Below are 27,500 nucleotides of genomic sequence, written 5' to 3' on the forward strand. Positions count from 1 at the left end.
GAGTTTAAGGTTAGATTCTTGTAACCGGGTGAGATGGCCGTGCGGTTAGGGCTACGCAGCTGTGAGCTTGCATCTGGGGGATTGTAGGTTCGAAGCCCTTTGTCGGCAGCCCTGAAGGTGGTTTTCCGTGGTTTCCCATTTTCACCAGGCAAATACGGAGCTGTACCTTAATTACGGCCACGGCCACTTCCTTCCCACTCCTAGCACTCTCCTATCCCATCGGCGCCATAAGACTTATCTGTATCGGTGTAACGTAAAGAAAATTGTAGAACAAAAAAGAAAAATTCTTGAATGAATGAACTGAGAAGGGCTCTTCTTTGATCTTCAGCTTAATTTAAAGGGTTCGATGCTTGTGGGCTTGAGCTAATTCTATTAGCTTAAGAAGGCTAAGTCTGCAGAGACACCTCAGGGACTTATAACGCAGGAGGGTACATGATCACTGCGAGTTTACCATACTTCAGACCAATAGAGTCTTAAGCTGACGCGGGACTTTTTAGTGACTGGAACACTCGATTTCTGATTTTGACTATCGAGATTATAAATTTAAACTCTAGTGACTTCTGGATATTTAAAGTAGTTTTTACATGACTCTGGAGTTCATATTTTTTGTTTAGAACTGAAAACTGTCCGCTCTACAATTGGGCTGAGTATTTCTGATTCATTAATTTTCTAATAGGCTGAGTAGCTTAGGGGGTAAAATGTTGATCCCCCTTTAAGCTGTTGCTGTTTGGCCTTTGGAGAGGCCTGATACAGGTACTTTTGCAGGCGACTTGCGTGTTTGTGGTTATAGAGAGTTTACTTTAGATGAAATATATTTCTGAATACGGTATGAACACACAGCCCTCCTCAGAGTTTGAAAGAGACCTAGGTGAGGTGTCAACCTTTTGAAAACTGCACGGTTATCTGCATAAGTCTACATAGACTAACATTGTGGTTAGGCTTAGTAGCTTAGACGGTAGAGCACTAGTCTTCTGTGCTGAAGTTGGTGGCTCATTCCGTTAGCATTTCAAGGTACTAGCGTCGTGTCGGTAGATTCGCAAAGGAGACTCTTGCAGAGCAAAATAATCAGACACCTCGGCTTTTGTTTAAGAGCACGATGACTCAAGATGACTCAAGTCGAGTCAAGATGTGAACGCTGTTAAAAACAGTTCATGTTGTTAAAAATTGTCATAGGAACAAATTACTAAAGGATACAAGTTCCATTGAGTTTTGATACAATAAAAATCAATAAAGCGGAAATAAATATTGAATTCTGCCTGCTGTCATTTCTTGATGGATTCAGTACTTTTGCATCCATCTCTTGGCACAGGTCAGAGTAAAGTGTAGCTTCCACCGAAGTCCCAGTCAACATCCATGGCTGTGACAATATGGAAGCTGCTGGGGTATGGGTAGTGCTGAGTAATGCCATCCAGCGTATGACTAGTACATCTGAGCGTTATGAAAGGTGCTGCTCACAGGGTCAGTCGTGCTGCAATAATACTTCCTGACGCAGTGAGGAAAGCAATGGCAAACTACCTCATTCCTCATCTTGCTTAGTACGCCTCATTTTGGTGCGGCCATTGGTTTTTGGGGTTTCCTTATAACCACATAACCTTTGGTGGTGCTATTTGAGGATCCAACCAGCCTCTGGGCTGTTGACCTAACAGACAGACAAATCTTGAATTACTGACATCTCAAGTTTATGGAAGCTTGAGTGCGTATGTGTCAGGTTAAACAGGGCTTGTTTCACTAGGTGGAATTTCTCAGTATACCGATTGTTATCGGACAAATTGTGCGGTCCATAAATTATATTGTGGTATGTGAACAAATTTCTCAGCCCTGTTTCTCTCTCTCTCTCCCTCTCTCTTTCCCTTGTCCGGCCGGCTCGTGTGTGGTCCTGTGTGGGACTCCTGCTTATTGTTGATTTTTTTTTATTTTGAGTATCGAAACTCATGGAAATTTTATCCCTTCGTAATTTGTTCCTATAACAATTTTTAACAACATGAACGGTTTTTTAACTGTGTTCACATATGATAGACTGAGTCATCTTGACAATTATTTCCAGTGCTTAATACTGCGGCTTACAATGGGTCAGTTTTATGTGCATTGCAAGACAGTGATCCAAAAATCTGCAATAAAGTGCGCCATCCATCCTCGTTGTTCAACCTCCAAAAACATTACTTAAGGGCGGTTCGGCTTGACAACATAAATTGGTGGCTTAGGCCTCCATCTGCAGGACCTGAACAAGCGCAAGCAGGTGTTTCGTAGCTCCATATTCTCTCAACATTTACTGCCAACAAAGCGCCCTCAATTGATCCTAAGCAAAGTGACGACAGCATTGCCACTACTTTCTACAAATACCGTAGAGACAATACGTGACAGTCTGCGAGATATCGAGGGACAGCGATTAGAGCTCTGTCTAGCGGAGTGACCTGAACGGTTACTGATTCTGTCATAAGAGCACGTATATTTGTTTGTGAAGTTTTTGGCGTTAGTTATGCGTTTGCAGCAAGTTGACATAAATGAATAATATCTTTCCTTGATACATATCTCCTCTCAACATGAGTGGAAAAGATATGTGCTGTGTTTGGCTGCAGTAACTATGAAATGCATAAGGATTCGCGGTCTTTCTTCCGTTTCCCTCGTGACAAGAAAATGTAAGTAAATATTGTTTGAATATATATTCTTCCAGTGACACATTTTTACTGTACTTCCTAAACTTCTGACCTGCGGGACTCATATTTTAACTGGCTTAAAATATAAGCTTATTTTATTGTATAGTGCAGCAGTTAACCTTCAATACCGATGTTTTGTTGTAGGTTTAACCTGTGTTTTTTGATTTAATTTAGGAAAATGCATATGCATAAGTGTGAGGTTGCTTGGGTTCAAAGTTACCCCAATTGGAATGCCGTAATGCATTGTCAAGCACTGAAGAAAATATGGGCGACTTAAATGTACATATTTTGTTAAAACAAAATTATGATGCAAATTTGCTTTAACCTAATGTAATGATAAGTATAGCTTTTAGGGAAATTTTGAATTTTTTGAGACTAAATTGATAGATTTTCTTTCTTAGAAAGCTTCAAGTCCGCCTCTGTGGTGTAGTGGTTAGTGTGATTAGCTGCCACCCCCGGGGGCTCTGGTTCGATTCCCGGCTCTGCCACGAAATTTGAAAAGTGGTACGAGGGCTGAAACGGAATCCACTCAGCCTCGGCAGGTCAACTGAGTAGAGGTGGGTTCGATTCCCACCTCAGCCATCCTGGAAGTGGTTTTCTGCGGTTTCCCACTTCTCCTCCGGGCACATGGTACGTAACTTAAGGCCACGGCCGTTTCCTTCCCTCTTCCTTGTCTATCCCTTCCAATCTTCCCATCCTCCACTAAGGCCCCTGTTCAGCATAGCAGGTGAGGCCGCCTGGGCGAGGTACTGGTCCTCCCTCCCAGCTGTATCCCCAGATCCAGTGTCTCACGCTCCAGGACACTGCCCTTGTGGCGGTAGAGGTGGAATCCCTCGCAGAGTCAGAGGGAAAATCCAACCCTGGAGGGTAAGTAGATTAAGAAAGAAAGAAAGAAAGAAAGAAAGAAAGAAAGAAAGAAAGAAAGAAAGAAAGAAAGAAAGAGAAAGCTAGCGCTAGCTTGAAGTTAAGAGGAAAACTGTCCACCTCTTAAACGTTAATTCATTTAATCATGTGTGTAAGGAATGTGCCGATATTTTTATTGACACGTGCCTTAACGTGATACAATGTATTTTAAATGAGAGAAAAAAAAACAGATATAGCCGTAAAAGTCCAGGTAGGAATTTTAAAGCTCTAAAAGTCTTTCATAAATGAAAGACCGGGCGAGTTGGCCGTGCGCGTAGAGGCGCGCGGCTGTGAGCTTGCATCCGGGAGATAGTAGGTTCGAATCCCACTATCGGCAGCCCTGAAGATGGTTTTCCGTGGTTTCCCATTTTCACACCAGGCAAATGCTGGGGCTGTTCCGTAATTAAGGCCACGGCCGCTTCCTTCCCACTCCTACCCCTTCCCTGTCCCATCGTCGCCATAAGACCTATCTGTGTCGGTGCGACGTAAAGAAACTAGCTATTGATATTGGAATTTAGCGCGAATTTCCAGGTCACACCACTAGGAGCGCCACTTGCGAATTTTCTCCAATTTTAACAAGGCTAAATCCGGGAGTGTCGGGAATTGTCTCTACTGAATTTGCTTTCTCCCAGCCAGCATATTTAAATTAGACGCAGAAGGAAGTTTGGTGCGTAGAAATTATTGTTTGCTACTTTTTTTAAACATTGCCCCAACACATCGAAGGTTTTTGGCGAAGCAAGGACGGGAAAGTAGTACTGAGATGGTAGCGTCCACGGGCTTACTTAAGGCACGGCCTCGGCTTTTCCTTGGTGTGAAAATGGGAAACCAAGGAAAAATTGTCTTAAGGCCTGCCGACGGTGGGATTCGAACCCATCTTCCGAATTCAAGCTCACAGCTACGCGTTCTGAGCCTCACGGCGAACTCTCTCGCTTACAAATGATTAGGAGAATGAAAGTCATGTATACAGCACCAGTTTTAAGTACTTCAGTTACCTACACATGAAAGAAATAGAGTATAATACAGTGATATTCAAAATTTCAATTAGAGGGTCTGTAGATATGTCTCAAAAAGTCAGTTTCAGGGTTCAGCCTTCAAGCCACTGTCAATATATAATTTATCGTACAATATTTTATTTCTACCTACCAAATAACTCAATTTCTACCGCACTACTGAGAGACTGGAAGGGTAACATCTGAATTCTTCTTCCAGTTATGGAAATTTATCGGAATCCGTGTGAAGGACACAACAGGATCATGACTGGAAAGGTCACGGTTCCAGCGCGTAGAGGCCGATGTGTAAAACGCAGCAAGGAATATGAGTGTCCATTTCAAAAGTACGGGCGTGTGCAAAGTACAGAACAGCAGGGGTTGGTTGGAACATGAAACTTCCATTGACGAGGTCGCAAGCAGTGAGACCCTCAACTGAGGGAGTTCAAGTAACTCGAAGTGGACAGTCAACATCAAAACTAAGCAACGTTATAATTAATACCGCAATAAAATTACTATGAAGTTTTTCAAACAAGGTAATTCATTTTGTAGGTATGAGATTTTTTCCAGATAAATATATAGCGAACGCACTTGTTAAGTGGTCTCAAGTTTCAGACATATACACGAGTCCACAAATTGACCAGTTTCCTAGTTTGTCAACCAGATAAGCATTTGCATTGTAGGATTTATTTTATTTTCCAGCTCGTACAAACAGAAGTCTACATTAGTTCCTAGTTATTAAGTGAGAAATAGAAACAAGTGCTAGCCAGTCGAACACAATCTGCATATTATATTTTAGCCTACATGTACTTCAAAATTCGGCTGCTTTTTGTAATTTCATTACACGTTTTTACTCCTTTCAGACTGTTTGAAAACCATTACGCGAATTTTATTTTGTCTGTACGCTCGTTACCACTGGAGATATTTAAACCAAATAATATTGTATTTAGAATGTACCAACTATTTCTTACGTATATTATAACGTATCAAAATCCTCGAATACACTGTACCTTTTAGGAGAACAGATAGGAATGGTGAGTTTACACAATGAGCGGAACACTGCAGAGCAGTCTTCACCGCAGTCTGTGGCTAGGTCATTCCAGCTCTGGCACTTGATAGTTCACAAGCGTAGCACTGTTCGCGAAAAATGAGAACCTATGCCACTTTAAATTTGTTCGAGCATTTCATATGATGACATTGATTTCAACCGCACCATTAGACTTGGTTAATTATTTTTCTCAATTTACACTGAACCACCTACGTGGCTGACTTGTCGGGGACAGAGACGGTAGCTGGTTCAATGTAAGTGGGAAGACTTGAAATAATCCAGAATTAGCAGATTTGGTTCTCATGTGAATTGCTTCTCTCCTCTCCCCGCCCCGCCAAATTACAACTTAGAATGTTGTATATCAGGAGGTACTGAAATAATTTCATGCGCTAAAATAACGCTGGCGACCGTTGCCTTGAAACTAAGGACGGTAGCTGCTGAGACCTTAATCAGCGACATCCTGTACGTTTTGCGTTCTGGGAACTGAATAATACTAATTCTTCTGATGGGATCGCGGGGACAATATTGTAGCGCGTTTCTCTGGTGGTTGCTGGCATATTGTTTCATGTGTGTATGAAGATAAGTCGTCGTGACAAACAAAACCATCCAGTCCCGGAATCAGAAGAATTAACCAGATGCGATTAAAATCCCCAACCCGGCCGGGAATCGAATCCAGCAATTTCTGAACTGAAGGCCTAGACACTGATTTTTCAGCCAAGGAGCCGGATTGTGCTAGCATGTACCATATTATATAAAACCTTTTCTCCTTTTCGCACTTCAGATTTTTGCTAATAGGCCTACAGTACGAACTCTATTGTCCGGACTGTTTGGCACAAGGGATAGTCCGGATAAGAAAAGAATCCGTGTAACCAAATTCAAAGTCTTAATGTAATAAAAGAAACATAAAATAGATACAATACAGCATACGAAACATTTCTGAGCAATTATGAATTCAAATTTTTAAAAACATGATAAATGCTCATGAAGAGTAATAAAATATACAGTACAATATACAGGGTGTACGAAAACTCGACGGAAAAAATTTAGGAACGGATTCCTCACATAGAGAGAAGAAAAAAGGTTATAACAACATGGGTCTGGAGACGTATACTTAAAAATTGATTCAAACTTTGTTACACAAATTAATTTTAGTAATAATTTACATGTCCTCATGTAATCATCCAATCGTCTCATCAAGAGGTTCGCCATTAACATCTGGGCAGGCATTGTTAGTGATACCTTTTTGGGACCCTACGTTCTTACGAATAGGCTTACTGGACAAAACTACACGAATTTCTTGCGTACTACATTGCCTGATTACTTTGAAAACATGCCACTTGAATCCCGTCGACAAATGTTTTTCATTCATGATGGTGCTCCCGCACATTTCAGTCGGCTGCCCGCAGGTACCTGGATGCCCATTTTCCTGAGAGCTGGATAGGTAGAGGAGGATCGATTGCTTGACCACCACCACGTTCTCCAGACTTGAACCGCCTGGACTTTTACCTGTGGGGACACGTTAAGTCTCTCCTGTTCGTGATGAAGCAACTTTGTGAGCGCATTGTGACAACCTCTTAGGCAGTACTCACTACACCAGGCATTTTTGATCGCGTGCGTAACTCCATGCGACGACGTGTGGAGGCTTGTATTCAGACTGAAGGTCGTCACTTTTAACATTTCCTCTGATACATGCTCAAAGTGTTTCAGCTGCCGTTACAGACGTACGGTGTAAATGTACAAAAGTTTGAATAAATCTGTAAGTATACGTTTCAGGACCCATGTTGTCATAACCTTTTTTTCTTCTCTCTATGTGAGGAGCCCATTCCTAAATTTTTGCCGTAGAGTTTTGGTACAGCCTGTATATAGAGCATTCATGAAGCCTAATATACTACGTAACATATCGATGTAGTAAATAAAAAAGGATTCTTCATGCCCGGATAATTGAGGATCCAGATAGCTAAGGTCCGAATAATCGAGTTTCTACTGTACATCATTATTTTCTTTTTTATCTGCCTGCTTTTGAATATTTGTGTAAGGATAGCGCAACGCCATATCTACTGGAGTGATTATCGTCGAACGTTATATTTGTGTAGAAGGAAAACTGGGAAGAAAAATAGGGTAAAATCATTAGAATATTCCTAAGTAGAAAATTTCGAGACGGATACCGGTTTTTCACAAATTTAAATAACTGCTAATTCTTCGACAATTAAAGGGCACATTGTTAGAAGACAAATATTTTAAACATGTATTGTGCATTACATTCTTTTTGATATTTTGCTTTACGTCGCACCGACAGATATATCTTATGGCGACGATTGGATAGGAAAGGTCTAGGAAGTGGAAGGAAGCGGCCATGGCCTGAATTAAGGTATAGCCCCGGCATTTGCCTGGTGTGAAAATGCGAAACCACGGAAAACCGTCTTCAGGGCTGCCGACAGTGGGGCTCGAATCCACTATCTCCCGATTACTGGATACCGGCATTACTTTCAAATATGAGGTGCCATTACTGATACATACACGAAAACGCTTTTGTTATTTTTCAGATTCAATAGTTCAAATTGCAGTATCAAATATTTTTAATGTTACGCCTGAACTAAGTGTCGTTCCCTGAGGTATTGTTCAATGGCAATTTGATTACTTTTAAGCATCACTATCTACCTACTTGATTTTCAGAGTACCGGGCGAGTTAGCCATACGGTTAGGGGCGCGCGACTGTGAGCTTGCATTTGGGAGATAGTGGGTTCGAACCCCACTTTTGGTAACCCCGAAGATGGTTTTCCGTGGTTTCCCATTTTCACACCAGACAAATGCTTGGGCTGTACCCTAATTAAGGCCACGGCCACTTCCTTCCCACTCTTAGGCCTTTCCTATCCCATAGTCGCAATACGACTTACGTGTGTCAGTGCGACGTAAAGCCAATTGTAATATTGGTTTTCAGAGTCACTGAGGCACCAGAATTTTGTCCCGCAGGAATTTCTTTACCTGCCGGTAGATCTATCCGAATGAAACGGGCGTAACTGAGCACCTCTATGAACCACCAGACTGAGCCAGGATCCAGACCTCCCAACTTTGGGATCAGGTGGTCGGCGCTCTTTAACTTTTTAGCCACTCAACCCTGCATGTATTCTACACTCTCCAAGGAAAAGCTGGAATAGCACCTTATCTGAAGTTCCGAGGCAACTACTCACTTTGTAGCCTTAATAATTACAGTTGATATATACTTTAAAAACACTGCCACAGCATCGCAACAACACTGGTTATCGGAGAGTTTCAGACGGGATTGATGATCTAAAATGTATTAAGTTATCAACCCGAAGGCCAGTCGGACCCTCAAATAACATTATCAGATATATGGTCATAGGCAGATCGCAAAATTCGATGGTAGCTCCACGATGAGGCGTACAAGATATGAGGAAGAGGTAGTTTTCCATTGCCTTCCTCATTGCACCAAAAAAGGGGTGTTGCAGCACAGTCAGCCTTATGAATAGCACATGTCTTAACACCGAGAGACACTTACTGTAGGCCTGCTATGAATGTCAGTACTCAGCCCCACCTATACCTGGAAGCTTGCCTACAGTTAGGCATGGGCAAGATAATGGCAGACGGGCAACGGAAGAAAAGCAAAATCTTTCTAAAAGGGAAGGTTTGTGCAAAGGTGGTACATAAAGAAGTAATACCCTTAATGTATTTTGATGGGGCAGAAGGCCTCAACATTCGACTTGAATATGGAAGTTTAAGGTTCTGAGCTGATACGGAAAGAAATAGTCATGAAAGCTACATTTTGCTGTGGTCTGCCCAAGAGTCAGATGCAAAGTACTGTTGTAAACATGGCTCATCTGTTGCAAATAATACTCGCTGCAGTTCTGTTAAAACAACGTGCTTGTTCTGGCAGCTCGCAGCTGCAGCCCGTGGCACCGAACCAAGTTGCGGGAGCGCTGTGCTGCCATATGTTCCGTTGTTGGTTACTACAATCACAATCAATTATTCCTCTCGCTCTGCGCTAGGAGCTGTGGAAAATAATATCCATAGGAAGGAATCATCACAGCGCTTGCATAATATTAAATATTATTCCAAGGTGGCTCAGCAGTAATTTTATCGTCTCAAATATCGTAAGGCATACTCCTCATTCCTCTTCCTCTCGGAGTGTTATCATTCTAACTCCGGACGATTGGTTTCAGTTTTTTGATAGATTTCAGCAGAAGAATGACATTTAAAAATGTCATGTCGTTATATTTATGACATCGTGGGAATATCCCTTGTCATCATCGCCAATAATAATTAGAATGACCTCTTCAATATTCCGGGTTCAAATCCGGGCGAGGAATGGAGAAGTATCTAAAGTAGGTTTGTCAACCCATAGGCGTTGGCGCAATTTAACATGAGAGTTGTGAATGGTAAAAGTCCGTCCTGTTCCTTGTCGTTTTGCATGGCTATTAAGCTCGCGATCCTAAGTCATGGGGTCTCTTCTTACTGAAATCTGAAGCATAGTGACGAGTTTTCCCTGGTGTTGATAACTCGTCATGTGTTGGTCCAGGTACTTTCTCTCCTTGTTCTTTTCCCCTTGCTCCTTGTGTTTCTTTTTTTCTTTCACTTTCCTCTCTAGCTTGACTGCTGCTGCTTTTCGTTCTACAACTTTACTTCTTGATAGTTACTTTACGTCGCACCGACACAGATAGGTCTTATGGCAACGATGGGATAGGAAAGGCCTAGGAGTTGGAAGGAAGCGGCCGTGGCATTAAGGTACAGCCCCAGGATTTGCCTGGTGTGAATATGGTAAACCACGGAAAACCATCTTTAGGGCTGCCGACAGTGGGATTCGAACCCACTGTCTTCCGGATGCAAGCTCACAGCCGCGTGCCACTGACCGCACGGCCAACTCGCCCGGTACAACTTTACTAAAGCCTTTCAATATGCGCCTCTTTTCCCGTTCAGCTTCACAATATTCTCGTAAGGCACAATCCATATAGCGAGCTTGACCACGAATAACGAAGCCATACCTTCACTTTACACTTGCCTTTTGTCGAAGTGAATGAGTTCTTGGTGGCTCAGGTCGTTTAGCGGCACTTCGTAGTTCAATAAATAACAAGGACTAAGTTAAACATTACACTATACTACACGATACTAAAGTTTACAGTATACTAAAGTGGTACATACAGTCTTGATGATGCACTACATACGGTTGCACTATAAATGTTTGGATGATTAAAAAAAAAGATAAAACAGATAATTATGTTATCACTCAAAAGCAGCCTCTGTTATCAAAGGCCCATGAATTGGCATCGTGGAACTCCGACCGGTCGCTCAGGGAGCTATAAGATGGTGGTTAGGGAAAGGGAGAGCGCGCGACTACTTGGAATTGGCTAAACCGGTAGGCGTGTACTGGTTTCTATAGTACCCCATCTGGAACTACCACGCTGCGAGCTGTCACAACACGCAGTTTGTTTTAACAGGGCTGTAGATGGTATTACTACTGCAGTTGTACAAGAAATTCACCGCCGATGATATACTACTACTACTTTATGTACACGAATAGTTAAGTCGTTAGAACCTAATAAAAGCCTTTAAAACGTAGTGGCATGTTTAATCGAATCAGATAGACATATTCAGATTCATTAAATCACAACAGACAAATAAATCGGCCTCGAAATGTAGTAAGAGTACGAAAAATAGATGTGCTTATGAATTGTAAATATTGTGGCAGTGCTGGAAAAGTAGGTTAAATGGTTGCAGGCTGAGTTGACATAGGCCTACAAATAAGGAGAATTACATAAGTTACCGCTTTAAATTGTGTGTAGGTTATTCAAATAATTTTCTGCAGTAAGCTGACATATGGCAGGGACCATAGCAATATTGCTTCGTTTTCTTCACTGGATTTGGTACTGTTCGTATCAGCTCTTGTATGCTTCTCCCAGGGCTACCGTATTTACGCGAATAATAGCCGCATTTTTAAAAAACAATTGAGAAACGAAATTGAGGTGCGGGTTTTATTTGAGTCAATGTTGGCATTTTTGTTTCAAAATCAGCCTTTATAAAGTTAGGGTGCGGGGATTATTCGGTGGCGGGGAAATACGGTAAGTGAACTTTGTTCCTAATTTCAGACCAGGATCGGGTGAAAGATCTTGGAATAGAATTCAGGGCTTTCTACTACTAGACATAGGAACTACTCTTATCACCCGAGTGTAAATTGGTAATTACAAGCACGTTAATTGGTGATTGAGGAAATGACCCTCGGCCTATTAGATGAATTGTGCACTTAAGTAACACTAGGACTTCACTTCTGAACGAACGAGCGCAAAGTTCACTAATATATAGTCGGGTCTGTACGTAGTAGTTATTGAGAGGCAATCACACTCAGTCTGCAGCGGAAGAAAAGGAAATTGACGGTTGTGTCCAGCTAAGGAGTCATAACGGGAGATGAAGTGGACGCAATTAAGTTCTCGAAGTGGCAGCTTTTTGACGAAGAGAGAGTTCCCACAAAGTGGAATGTGTGGTTCCGATCACGAGCAAGTGTTATGGGTCTCGGACGAAGGCGATAAGAACACTGTGCAGTGGATGTAATGTTGTTACGAGGATTTATTATTGGAGTGATAATATAAATCTAGAGAGCTATACCAGGCATTATCCACGGTGAAACTCAATGGATATTCTTACAGAGTTTGATATAAATTGCAAGCTCACAAGTTTACAAGATTAGCGGGTATAGGCGTATATTTTGAGTTTTCCCCAAATAGTAATATGATTTTCGTTTGAGGTGTAAAGATACAGTGTTCAGAAACTGTGGAGAATGCTGTGTGAATAGTGTCCATAATGAAGAGTTAAAGCCTAGGTTAAGATTGAACCCCTGGGATTGAAGCTGCTGTTTGTAAGTTGAGTGGATGATAATATACTTTGGAGAATATTGCAATAGGCTATTAAGAACTACTGCTATAATTGGAATGTTATGCATATGCTCTAAATGTACATAGTAATTCACTTATATATCCATATTTGGTTTGGTTCAGAACACTTCCCCCGTTTGTGGTTGCTCTGTGGAAAGCAATGGAAAGAAAGCTGAATAATAACAGAAAGCCAACGAAACTGAAGTTATCTATAGTTCATATTCAGATTTAAATCCTTGATGTGATGATTCCTGTTCTGGGACTTCATAGTTGCAAAACTATATCTCTTCTTGGCTCTCTTATTTCCTCGGCGGGTAAAGATTACTTCAAAAGTTAAAATTTAGAATTTAGATTTATATCATTCCAATAACAAACTGCACAGTGTTTTTTATCTACTTCGGCCGTGGCCCATAAAATTGGTCTCTTGCAGGCTTATGCACAGTGGAGTCCCTGCGCAAATATTGTAATGTTGGTAGGTACCTTAAGATGTATGCAGGGTGTTTGGGGGATAAGAAAAAAATAACCTTATGCAAGGTAGGGATGAATGTCCTCAGTTCATAAAATATGATCTTTTCGTTTAATTTAGCGAAAGTTTTATCCGATGGTGGAACCTGAATTAAAGTGAGATGTTTGTGAGGTAGACAGTAACTACCTGCGTAATGGGCGTGAATCATCTCACTCCAGCTTCAAGTAGTATGCGTACATAATGGGTAAGAAGCAATTCTAAGTATTTCCCTGCACTGCAGCTGTACACATCACTTCACTGCGGCTTCAGGAAGTATGCACGCGTACATTGCACGAAAACGCTCTACGTAACAAACGTTTTCACAGTGGAAAATATTGCCCTAAATAGTTCACCATTAAATACTTCCTGAGTCGCAAACATCAAATTTTCAACTTTATTTTTAAATTTTTACATTTCAACTTTAAATTTATAAATAATATTTTCACGTCATAGATATTCAGTGATTGAACTCTACAATCTTATGCTATCCTTCAGTCTGTATGCAACAGGAAAGGGGTGTGGGGAGACATGGATACAATCGACCGTATGAAATGTGCATGAACTATAATTCCGCAGCGAATGGAGGGTTGAAATAACACAACGTCCTTTTTCAACTGAATGGGGCATAGGGTCAAGTCTTGTAATAGGCCTACGGTATGAGTGTACTACCCTACCAGGAGTTACATTTTGTGGAGAGGAAGACTTCAAGAAGTCCGCACGTAATCATTCTTTATTCTGCAGTCGATTTGATAATTAGCCGTTCCTAACAATATACACATCTTAATATTTTCATCTAACTAGAAGTCGATAAGAGCGAATTCGTTAAATTTCCGTCATACCGTAAGAGTATTTCATGCAAGGCGCTCAATGCGTATAACTGTGAATGTAGGTAGACTATAAAAACGAATATCGAATTTACTGTTGGATTTGTGCGCCAGAGGTTCATTCAGAATAAGCCGTGAAATATATGTACTGTGCCTGTATTAAACAAAGTTACGTTTACTTCTGACAGTTACTTGGTTGATTGTGCGTATAATTAGAAAAGTCGTTTTAATAGACTGAAGCATCTCCAGTGCATTTCTGACAATATATAAATAGTGTCTGCCAGGGACGAAATTGAAAAAATCCTGTCGTGCTTATAAATAATAGAGTAGATGTAACATCGGAACCAAAACGATATTCTCTGTCTTACTTGCGTGCTGCCATAATATACGTAGCCTATATAATATTTTTGTACTATGAAATTAAATGTTTTACACTAGTGTTTGCATGCAAGTACTTACACGCACATTTTTTACAACAGTATGTATTTTAACAACCTCATTATTGCTCATGCCACAATATTTAGGTTGCTCTTTGCTCGAATCAATATTAATATTTCACAAAATTCGATTACTATGGAAAAAAGCAAACTAATGTAAGGAATGGCCAGTCATTTTACGTGATATTTTTATTTTTTCTGACTTTTGAGAAACATTTTTTTTACCTCCTCGACATACATAAAAACAAAGTTATATGTGCACGATTTGTGTAAATGTGTGGTATAAAAGGTGATTTTTAGTGGCTAAAATGTCGAAACTTTCTGAAGAACCTATTTTCACATATTTTACGTAGAATACTTTCGAATAATAAAATGTACTTTCCTGTTGAAAAAAAAGGAAAACTATTTTTCAACGATAGTTCGTTATTTTCACTTATTGCAGTGATAATATATTCTCGCAATGGTCATTGTTACTTGGTTTTGAGACCACAGTGAGTCAGGAAGACAATAAATCCATACGACTAGAATTCATTGAGTGATGTCTATTAACTTCTCGCAGTGAACTCAAGAAGTCGAAAACTTTAAAGTGAATCTCTTTGAAGGAAGTGGTGGAAACTAGTCTTGCATTCTGTGAAGTAGATTTCAGAGTTTTACGTTTCTGTCAAGTGCTACTAGTCTTTGAATTGGCAGTGCCGGTTCGGTAGAGCACTGTCCTTCTGATCCCAAATTGGCAGGTTTGATCCCGGCTCAGTCCTGTATTATTTGAAGGTGCTCAAATAAGTCAGCCTCGTATCGGTATATTTCGAACTCCTGCGAGACAAATTTCCGGCAGTTCGCCTTCACTGAAAACCACAAAAGTAGTTACGTTATTATTATTATTATTATTATTATTATTATTATTATTATTATTATTATTATTATTATATCGGCACTGGATACACGAGTTTCAACATTTCAGAACTGGGAAAACTTAATATTGTGATGTGTGCCACAAATAGACCAGTAAAATTAAACAATGCGTTTTAGTGAGATCATTACGTGCAAAACGATGCGTGTAAGTGCCTATATGCAATCACTGGTACGAAACTTTTAATATGATTGTATAAAAATACAATTAATTTATATTGAATGAATACAAAATTACGGTGCTTTGTATAGCATATGAGGAACTGCGTAAATGTAACATTTCACGGAATTTCTTACAATCGCCATTATTTTAAAAGTCCTACTCACTTCTAGTGAATACAACTCCGTATTGTATCAGGAATTATTAGATGTTAATAGATGATAGTTCAGGTTAAACATTCACGACTTCAGTTGTGCCTAAACATAAAATTCCAAACTAGGACTGCTTCCAATGTAATTCTCAGTTATGGCCATAGGAAACCTAAATCAAGGGGCATTTTGATCCAGTTACCATCTGCTGTTTTCACGATGAATCTTAAAGATCGAAGTATTCGGTTAGAAGCGAGAGTTTGTCTAATTTACGATAGTTACGGGAAAAGGAACCTCAGTTTGAACAGGGATACAATCAGACACATTCTGTGCGAAGTGGAAGGAACGCACTCATGAATGTGGCAATACAAGTGTGATGAGCCAAATTTGGAAGCTATCGTGACAGGTCCTGTTAAAATCTATCGAGGAGTCGGGCAAGATTGGGTGCTGTCAACTTCTGTTCAATCGCTACTCAGATGCAATATTTAAGAGAACACTAGCGTATGTGGAAGTGGGAGAAAATATTATTGGGGAACTAATGAATGCTATACGGTATGCAGATGACACTGAAGACATTGAGAACTTACAGCTATTTCTTAGCCAACTAAATGCATTTGGACGGGCTGAGTGTCTCGGACGGTTGAGGCGCTGGCCTTCTGAGCCCAACTTGGCAGTTTTGATCCTAGCTCAGTCCGGTGGTATTTGAAGGTGCTCAAATAAGTCACCCTCTGTTCGGTAGAGTTACTGGTACGTTAAAGAACCCCGAGGGCACACTTCCCAGTACCTCGGCGTCTCCGAAAACCATAAAAAGTAGTTAGTGAGACATAAAAGAAATACAATTCTTCTTATTCTTATTGAATGCAGTTGACGAAGAGACGGACCCTAATAAAAACTTCAGCAAAGCAAAATTGACTATTTTTAGCCAGGCAAAGAAAGGATCTGGTTCCTTAAAACTCATCAATGATCTGTTCCAACAAGCAAGCAAATTTAAATACTGTTCGTTGGGTGCTGAATTACAGATAACCTTGACCCTGATCTGGAAATGAAGACACATATTGAAGTAGCCAAAGTGACTTTCAAGAAAACGAAATCATTACTCTGCAATGATGCTCCCAAGTTGAGACTTACACAGCAAACAGTAAAATGTTACATTCGGTTCACATTGCTTAGTGGGGGTTGAACCTTGGTCTCTATAAAGCAGACCAGAATTCAGCGGTTGGGAGATCTGGAAATGTAGCTTCATAGAAGAATGATGAATATCTTTTGTTTTCAACATGTCACCGATGAAAGGTTATTCAGAACAGTGAACAGTAAAAGAGAACTACTGGTAATTGTTAAATGCAGGAAGGTATCCTATTTGGGCTATGAGTCGCGCGGAGAGGAATGCAATTTTTAACTCTTTTACTGAAGAGCAAAATCCTCGGACAACTGAGTAGAGGGAGGAGGTGAATAACATAACCCAACATCACAGAATAGAGAGCAACAAGAACAATTATACAGCGATACCACCTGGCAGAAAACCGTCAAGCCGTATCTGTAGTGATAAGCAAACGTCCGTAAGACTGGGTAAGGCACGAAGGAGAAGGGGAATTATTATTATTATTATTATTATTATTCCGGGGTATCTGTGTAACGCAGAGGTGAAAGAAGGTGCCGGGATGAATGGGTCTAACTACAAAGTCAAAGTTAATTTAAAATTTTAACAAAGGTTATATTTTCTGAAGAAACAACAAAATTATAACAACGTTTCACTGAGTGAAATAACAATTTGGAAACAAGACTTAGAAGGATCCAAGATTTCAGAATTTTACCACTCTTGGGCTACAAGCTCCTAGCTAGACATTACAACACACTAATTTGTTCAAAGGGCAGAAATCCCCTAATACATGGAGCCCTTGCTCCAGCGATTACAATATCAGGCCTCCCAGAAGCACTTTTACAACACTTGAAAAGAGCTGACACGCTCTCAGTTTTTCATGCCTACTCAAGGCAACACAATGCAAAAATCCAATAATCACAGGCCTTACAAGGCACTATTTACAAATAGCCATCTTATTACACTGAGGTACCTAGTACCCAACCTACTGGGCCTTAGTGAAAAAGAACAGGTTCAATAAACGGCCCGAGCAAACTGGAATGGAGTCAAAGATTCAGCTCCACAAAAAATTTAACAACCTATAGGGCACTTGGCCAACGACACAGGGGCTAATCCCAATCTACTGAGGTAGCGCGGATGGAAATCACTTTAATATATTGCAGAAACAAATGCGGTACCTCAAACCAAGATGAAGGGGAGCTCGAGAGGGTATATCACTCTCTATCCCCGAATTACAGATTTTATGAAGTTTTTACATAAGCCGGCAGAAAATTATACTGTTAGAAAAGTAGGTTACATGGTAAAAGTTTCTGACCTTTCCCGCGGGTTAAACTGCTGAGCTAGCAAGAAATAAAGATGTTAAACGGCCATTACCTTGCTGAAGGACAGCTGCCTGATGAAAGATGCACCTCCCGCCTCCTGCTTCACATACACACTTAGTTAGATGTTGATCAAGTGGCAAAGAGACGTGAAAATCCGCAGTTTATAAACCCTCGGGGAAAGTTCGAGACCTTTCATGAATAATCAAGCCACACCATCTCACTTTTATTGGCTAGCTTAGTTACACATCAAATCGAAGAAGTAGTCTGTGATAGGCCGATAATTAATTACAGAAATTAGGTATTGGCTGAATTAAAAACTGGCGGAAAGAAAAGATCAATATTGCCAGCCCAAAAATGAACATAATTTAGTAAAAAACAAACTTATGAATACAAAATTTCTTCAAAAAAAATTCCCTCACTTCGCACCAGGTTGCATGATCATAGTTTTTGTAGTGACATCTGTTGCAGAAAGTCCAAACTTCCTGATAAATGGTAAACAAAACGCGTAGAATTTTATACAGTACTGGAAACTTCACAATCACAAAATTAAGGAGGTGACATCTTCTGAGAAAAAGTTTAAGTAGATTTAGTTCCAAGTTCTGTGTTTCTCCTGTAGAGGAGTTCTAATTGGCGCAAGATTTAAATGTGCGGCGAAGAAGTGTACCGCCCGGTACAATTATTATTGTTACGGGGTTACTCGTGTAATGCAGAGGTGAAAGAAGGTGCGGGCTGGAATGGGTCTAACTACAAAGCCGAGAAATGAATTAAAATTTCATTAAAGGTTATATTTTCAAAACAGCCAAACTTAACAGTTTTGATATAGAATTTCCAACTTTAACCAATAACAACAAGTAATAAGGTAGCACTAACAAAATTTAAGTCTAGGAACGACCAGATTTGGTGGTATAACAGAACTTAGGCTTTCAGCCTTCACTTTACATTTTCTGAGCTCTCAGCTCCCAAACACACATTTACCAAAGGGCAGAAAACCCCTAATAACATGGAGCACATGCTCCCACCTTCGAATATCAAGCCTCTCTGAGGCACTTTTACCACAAATAAAAGAGCTAACCCGCTCGCAATTTTTCAAGCTTGTAAAGGTAATACCAGACTTTTACACATGATTGCCATCAAGGCACAACTTACAATGAAACAGGGGTATCTTGTACCTAACCTATTGGGCCTTCGTTGAAAAAGAATAGGTTAAGTAATTGGCCCAAAATGCAAAACTGAATGGAGGCGTAAATTTGCACTCCTACACGAAACTTCTTAAAACCTAAGAGGCACTAGGCCGATGAAACAGGGGCTATTCCCAAACTGTGGAGGTGACTCGTGTACAGAATAAATTTAACACATTAAGGAAGAGTAGAAGAACGGTTACGAAAACGTAGTCACCTCAAATTCAAAATGAAGGGGAGCTCGAGAAGGTAAAGCACTCTCTATCCCCGATTTACAGTTAAATATATATGAAGTTTTACAAAAGTGACGGCAATTTACATGTTTGAAGATAGGTTACATAATAAAAGTTACGGACCTTACCCGCAGATCAAACTGCTGAGCCAGCAAGAAATAAAGATGTTAAGCGGCCATTACCTTGTTGAAGAGCTGCTGCCGGATGAAAGAGACGCTTCCCGCCTCCTGCTACACTTCCATACACTGTGCTAGATGTAGTTCGAGTGGCGAGGAGCCGTGAAAATCAGCAGTTTTTATACACTCAGGGAAGATTCGAGACTTTTCATGAATAATTAAGACACACCCACTCAACTTTATTGGGTAGCTTAGAGTTACACATCAAAATCGAAAAAGAAAGACATGATTGGTCAAAAATTAAAGAAATTCGGGATTGGCTAAGTTCAAAACTGGCGGAAAGAAAGATTAATATTGCCAACCCACAAATGAAAGAACAAAATTTAGTAAAGATAAAAACTTCTGAATACAAAATTTCTTCAAGAAAGTTCATTCACTTCGCACCAGGGTGCATGATCCCAGTTTTACAGTAGAGACATCTATCAGAGGAAGTCCACACTTCTTGATCAATAGAAAACAAAGCAAGTTGAACTCCACACAGTATTGAAAACTTGGTAATCACAAAATTTTACTGTAGTGACATCTTATGAATTGGTCCAGTTTTTAAGGTTCAGCTTTTCTCCAGTAGAGGAGGATTTATTGGCGCAAGATTTAAAATTGCGGCGTAGGGTTGTACCGCCCGTTACAATTATTATTATTATTATTATTATTATTATTATTATTATTATTGTCTTTGCATTAATCTTCTGTTTATTTCCTTGAGATTTCATACATGTAATACCCGTCTACGGAAAGTAACAGAACGAGGGCTTTAAGGCCTGGTCTATTTCGATTTTCTAGAGTTTTGAAGTGACATGGTGTAGTTCCAGCTTTCATTTAAAAAGAAAGCTGGGAATATAATCAAACATTTTCATATGATTTTATCAATCAATCAATACTGATCTGCATTTAGGGCAGTCGCCCAGGTGGCAGATTCCCTATCTGTTGCTTTCCTAGCCTTTTCCGAAATGATTTCAAAGAAATTGGAAATTTATTGAACATCTCCCTTGGTAAGTTATTCCAATCCCTAACTCCCCTTCCTATAAATGAATATTTGCCCCAGTTTGTCCTCTTGAATTCCAACTTTATCTTCATATTGTGATCTTTCCTACTTTTATAGACGCCATTCAAACCTATTCGTCTACTAATGTCATTCCACGCCATCTCTCCGCTGACAGCTCGGAACATACCACTTAGTCGAGCAGCTCTTCTTCTTTCTCTCAATTCTTCCCAACCCAAACATTGCAACATTTTTGTAACGCTACTCTTTTGTCGGAAATCACCCAGAACAAATCGAGCTGCTTTTCTTTGGATTTTTTCCAGTTCTTGAATCAGGTAATCCTGGTGAGGGTCCCATACACTGGAACCATACTCTAGTTGGGGTCTTACCAGAGACTTATATACACTCTCCTTTACATCCTTACTACAACCCCTAAACACCCTCATAACCATGTGCAGAGATCGGTACCCTTTATTTACAATCCCATTTATATGATTACCCCAGTGAAGATCTTTCCTTATATTAACACCTAGATACTTACAATGATCCCCAAAAGGAACTTTCACCCCATCAATGCAGTAATTAAAACTGAGAGGACTTTTCCTATTTGTGAAACTCACAACCTGACTTTTAACCCCGTTTATCAACATACCATTGTCTGCTGTCCATCTCACAATATTTTCGAGGTCACGTTGCAGTTGCTCACAATCTTGTAACTTATTTATCACTCTATAGAGAATAACATCATCCGCAAAAAGCCTTACCTCCGATTCCACTCCTTTACTCATATCATGTATATATATAAGAAAACATAAAGGTCCGATAACACTGCCCTGAGGAACTCCCCTCTCAACTATTACAGGGTCAGACAAAGCTTCACCTACTCTAACTCTGAGATCTATTTTCTAGAAATATAGCAACCCATTCAGTCACTCTTTTGTCTAGTCCAATTGCACTCATTTTTGCCAGTAGTCTCCCATGATCCACCCTATCAAATGCTTTAGACATGTCAATCGCGATACAGTCCATTTGACCTCCAGAATCCAAGATATCTGCTATATCTTGCTGGAATCCTACAAGTTGAGCTTCAGTGGAATAACCTTTCCTAAAACCGAATTGCCTTCTATCGAACCAGTTATTAATTTCACAAACATGTCTAATATAATCAGAAAGAATGCCTTCCCAAAGCTTACATACAATGCATGTCAAACTTACTGGCCTGTAATTTTCAGCTTTATGTCTATCACCCTTTCCTTTATACACAGGGGCTACTATAGCAACTCTCCATTCATCTGGTATAGCTCCTTCGGCCAAACAATAATCAAATAAGTACTTCAGATATGGTACTATATCCCAACCCATTGTCTTTAGTATATCCGCAGAAATCTGATCAATTCCAGCCGCTTTTCTAGTTTTCAACTTTTGTATCTTATTGTAAATGTCATTGTTATACGTAAATTTTATTACTTCTTTGGCCTTAGTCTCTTCCTCTATCTCGACATTATCCTTGTAACCAACAATCTTTACATACTGCTGACTGAATACTTCTGCCTTTTGAAGATCCTCACATACACACTCCCCTTGTTCATTAATTATTCCTGGAATGTCCTTCTTGGAACCTGTTTCTGCCTTAAAATACCTATACATACCCTTCCATTTTTCACTAAAATTTGTATGACTGCCAATTATGCTTGCCATCATGTTATCCTTAGCTGCCTTCTTTGCTAGATTCAATTTTCTAGTAAGTTCCTTCAATTTCTCCTTACTTCCACAGCCATTTCTAACTCTATTTCTTTCCAGTCTGCACCTCCTTCTTAGTCTCTTTATTTCTCTATTATAATAAGGTGGGTCTTTACCATTCCTTACCACCCTTAAAGGTGCAAACCTGTTTTCGCATTCCTCAACAATTTCTTTAAACCCATCCCAGAGTCTGTTTACATTTTTATTTACCGTTTTCCACCGATCATAGTTACTTTTTAGAAACTGCCTCATACCTGCTTTATCAGCCATATGGTACTGCCTAACCTTCCTTTCTATCACATTTATTTTTAACTACCACAAAAACAGCTTCATGATCACTAATACCATCTATTACTTCAGTTTCCCTATAGAGCTCATCTGGTTTTATCAGCACCACATCCAAAATATTTTCCCCTCTGGTTGGTTCCATCACTTTCTGAATCAGCTGTCCTTCCCATATTAACTTATTTGCCATTTGTTGGTCATGCTTCCTGTCGTTCGCATTTCCTTTCCAATTGACATCTGGCAAATTCAGATCTCCCGCTACAATCACATTTCTTTCCATGTCATTTCCCATTTCCCATGTCATTTACGTTCGGGCTCCATGGATAAATGGTAAGGGTACTGTCCCTTGCTCACAGGGGTCTCGGGTTCGATTCCTGGCAGGTTCGGGAATTTCAACCATAATTGGTTAATTCCCCTGGCACGGGAACTGGGTGTATGTGTCGTGTTCATCATTAAATTTCCTCATCAAAACACGCAGGTCGCCTACGGGAGTCAAATCAAAAGGCCTGCACCTGGCGAGTCGAAGTCCTCGGACACATCCCGACACTAAAATCCATACGCCATGTCATATGATTTTACAATCTATTTTCTAATAAAATATAGCTTAAATTGTGTACCTGAAGTAATATTTTTGAACCTAAAATACTAGGTCTACTTGCTATGTACTTATCGGATAATTTATCAGGAATTCATAATGAATTGGAATTAAATTTTCTAACTATCTACACTATGTCTTACTGTATCCCTTCAGTGTACAATATGGGACGACATATGGTGAGGATTTGTTGACGGACTTAAATATTTACTCCCAAAGCAGCTCCTAGTTTCCATAACTCAAGCGTTCAGTTACGACGTAAAAGAAAGTGTACTTGAACTGTAAAACATGGAAGATTTGTCACCCCCTTCTGCGTACGTCCCAGTACGTGATTGAAATACGTTTTGAGTGAGCGCAAGTTCCTTATCTCGTGAATATTACAAGTAGGAACAGATTGTGACATGAAGGTAACCAAATAAATTACCTACTTGAAGTTACAAAAGTGTCTTCACTTCATGTGAGTTAAGTCAGAAGTCTTCTCTCGAGCCTCGAGTGTGCACGGATCAGAAATAGTGAAATGATACTTCGTCTAGGGCAACGCCTTCCGATATCTACCCTAGGTATATGCATGGAATCCGCATCGCAATGTGAGTAAGCAACGTTGGGTGGAAAGATCCTTGTCTTAAGTTACTTTAATATAATGATGAATAATTTCTTTAAAATAGTGATAGTTCAGTACTCTGAAGTACAGAGGTAGGCAAATATAATTATTCTAAATGCGATTATACATTACTTCTGTACTGTATGTACGAAGAAATGAAGTACCAGCGAATTATTAAAACTTGCAAAGTGTATTGTATGTGGATAACTTCGCCCATATCACGTTTATTCTTAATATTACTCCAAGATTTCTTAACTAATATGGATTCTATTTGATACATCCCTCTGAGAGTGAAATGAAATGTCGTATGGCTTCTAGTGCCGGGAGTGTCCGAGGACATGTTCGGATCGCCAGGTGCAGGTCTTATGATTTGACTCCCGTAGGCGACCTGCGCGACATGATGAGGATGAAATGATGAAGACACCTATACATAGCCCCCGTGTCAGCGAAATTAACCAATGATGGTTAAAATTCCCGACCCTGCGGGGAATCGAATCTGGGACCCCTGTGACCGAAGGCCAGCACGCTAAACGTTTAGTCATGGAGCCGGACCCCTCTGAGAGTAATATTTCCTTACAAAAGCGATTTAACAGTGCCAATTTCTTAGGTCATTTTTGGGCCCAATTGCCTCGGAAATTACCCAGCTACAATATTCCGACTTAACACAGACACACTGATCGTGTAAGGGTATGCATGATCAGGGAATTACATTTAAAATAAATGACAGGGAACAGGGTTTGCTTTTGTCAATTGTCAACGTCGCACTAAAACTGATAGGTTTTTGGTGACGGTGAAATACACGAGGCTTAGGGTAGAGAAGGAAGTAGCCACCTTCATGGCTGTCGATGGTCAGTTTCGAAGGTCTATACAACTTTTATTATTGGAATTTATCTATCTCTTAGTAAAGCACTCATATTTCATACGTTGCTCGTCTTATGGTCACCTGGCTTTTGATTAAATTGAACAGGGCTGTTCATGACTTATAAATGAAGCATGGTTGAATACATTACATTTTATCGAAAAGTTCTAGTCCGATTTTCGAAATGGTCACGTCACTGAATTGATAATTAAGTGAAAACAGATTTTTGAAACATTCAACGGTGTAAGTGTTACTTGAGGTGGACATGTCAGCTGAATAATAAGTGTATATGAATCTTATTCATTAAACTGTTATTACATTAATTTTTATTTCTTGGTTATTAGTCGTAGTTTTTGAGTATCGTTTGCATTATTTAATGTGCACTTAAGAGACTGTGTTTACTATTTGTGTTAGTTTGAGGATATTTAAATGTTTGTTTGGTAGGCTGAGTAGATCAGAAGGTAGAGCGCTGGCTTCCTGAGCTCAAGTTGGTGGGTTCGATCTTGGCTCAAGTCAGGTGATATTTGAAGGTGCTCAAACACATCAGCCTCGTCTTGGTAGATTTACCGGCATGGAAAAGAACTCATACGGGACTACATTCAGGCATCTCGGCGTCTCCAAAAACCGTTAGTTACTGGGACGTAAAACGAATAACATTTATATTTTTGCATGAGAATAAATTATAGGCTGTCAAGTACTCATTCACCATCTCGGTTAATGTATAGTTAATTAGGGTTTTTGTTATATTTTTAAATACCATGTATAGTATTATATTGGTGTGGTTATATAAAGCCTGGCTTAAATCTTGCCAGAATTAGTCGATCTTTTCCCTGAGAAATACTATAAGTTTTCCACGGTCAAGCATATAGTCACCCATATGAGATTCAAGTGTATTTTTATCGTAGAGGTTTTACTGCACAGTTTGGGAGATATTCCTTACGTCGATAAATGCGTGGGCCGTACTTGCACAATAGTTCGTTTCCAGATGTGATGCATATAACCTTCCTTTCTTGTTAAAACTTTTCATTGGGACTTAAACTGCCACTTACAACTTTTCTTCTTTAAATGAATATTTATTGATATCTTCCCTACATTTGTCGCGTTACCAACACTTGTACGCCTTAGGCAATTTACTGTAGCTGTGGCAGATTTTTACTGCAGAACTTTTTCCAATGACATGCTTCTCAAATTATATTAAGTTTTCTCCTTTTGTTTAACGAAAGCTCTTCTGGTTGTCACGACAGTTCTTATTGATCGTGTACTTTCTCTAATGTAAAGTTCTTTTCAGATATGACATGCTAAGAGTACCGGAGGGAATGTTCTCTAAAATCACAATCACCCTGTTGCTGAGCCAGAGGAATGCGCGAGACATTGCAAAAGTTTCCGACCTGGCCGAGAATCTATACCGGTTCCCTCTGACCATTAAGCCAGGGAAGCGGACTGATAGTTTTGGGCTGGGTAGCTCAGACATAGAGCACTGCTGAACTCAGATTGATTTATTCGATCGCAACCCCTCCGATGGTATTTGAAGGTGTTGAAATACGTCAGCCCCGTTTCGGTAGATTTATCAGCTTATGAATGAGCTCTTGCGGAAGAAACTGACGACACCCCGGTGTCTCTGAAAGCAGTAAAAGTAATAATAGTATAATAATAATAATAATAATAATAATAATAATAATAATAATAATAATAATAATAATCAGGCACGGTTCAGAAAAGGACGTTCGTGACTAGATCAAGTATATATCCTAAAATGATTAATCAAAATACGATCAATGAGATACCTTTGTAGATTTCGAGAAGTTAGATCGTGGAGTGCTCATAAACGTTCTCCTTGAGTTTGGAGCTGATGAAAAGTCCTTGGCCCTAACTAGGAAAACTGACACCTTTTCCAAAGTTAAATGTATGTAATCCATTGGTAATCCATTGGTGATAAGAACAGGCCTGAGGCAAGGAGATAGTCTTTCTCCACTCCTCTTTAATAGCATCCTAGAAAAGTTAATCAGAGTATGGAGATAGAGAATGATTGATAATGAAACTCAGAATGGGATAAAGGCAGGTTCCGAGAACAATGCCGTTATGATGGAATGCCCAGCCTTCGCAGATGGCATCGTTCTGATAAGACAACCCCCACACAGCCAAGAAGCAAGTGGAGGAACTACAAACTTTAGCGGCCAAAACAAGATAATTAATTTCCGGTTGTGCGAACGAATCGTATCCATGAAATTTCATTATAATTTTTGCCGTAAAAGGAGGATAATTGTTTTTGCGCAAATAAACTGTAAACTTCGCAGTAAATTGATTAGTACCATTATTACTAGAGAAATATGTGTACGTAACTACGGTGACTACTTCGCTATAGACCGACTCTCTTCTATTATATTTACCGAGCTCGATAGGTGGTGGTGATTATTGTTTTAAGAGGAAGTACGACTAGGCAACCATCCTCTATATAACACTAATCAGAGAGAAAAATGGAAGGGAACCGAAACTTCGAAAAATGAAGATATCGGACAAAGAAAGGCAAGGGCCACGAAGGGCGTGAAAATGAAAGACTCCCTAGCCCTCGCAAACCTAATAGCGTCGGGGTCGGAAAAGAACAAGAGTTGACCAAGAGAGGTCGGATAGGACAGATGAAAGTGAGGAGCCCGGCACAAGTAAGTGGAAGCAATGCCAGGACTCAGCTGAGGGCCCCGTGGTCGCCAACCCACGCTCCAAAGTCCAGAGCCCCTGGGCCGAGGGTGGCCAGACAGGAAGAGGAATGAAATTAAAGATGGTGAGAATAGAAGGGTAGAAATAGTGATGAAGAATAAAGAGCACAGACACCTCTCAAGCAACTCGGGGGACACCTTGTTAGTCTGGCCCTACACCGAGGCCTATCCAGCATGGGTAACCCTGAGCTGGCACAGCCCTCGGGATCAACAAGCACACAAGCCCCCACACCGACTTCAAGGTCATGGTGTCCCTAGAGGGGGTACCGAGCTCG

At 40.1% G+C, this 27,500-nt stretch overlaps 1 protein-coding gene across 1 annotated transcript in view; it reads left to right on the forward strand.

Moving 5' to 3' along the window:
• The window catches only part of LOC136866288 (synaptic vesicle glycoprotein 2A), a 410,558-nt gene that overhangs the window by 237,472 nt on the left and 145,586 nt on the right, over positions 1-27,500 (forward strand). The gene's annotated exons all lie outside the window — the stretch shown is intronic.

Source organism: Anabrus simplex, chromosome 3, assembly GCF_040414725.1.
Source record: "Anabrus simplex isolate iqAnaSimp1 chromosome 3, ASM4041472v1, whole genome shotgun sequence".
NCBI classification, from domain to species: domain Eukaryota; kingdom Metazoa; phylum Arthropoda; class Insecta; order Orthoptera; family Tettigoniidae; genus Anabrus; species Anabrus simplex.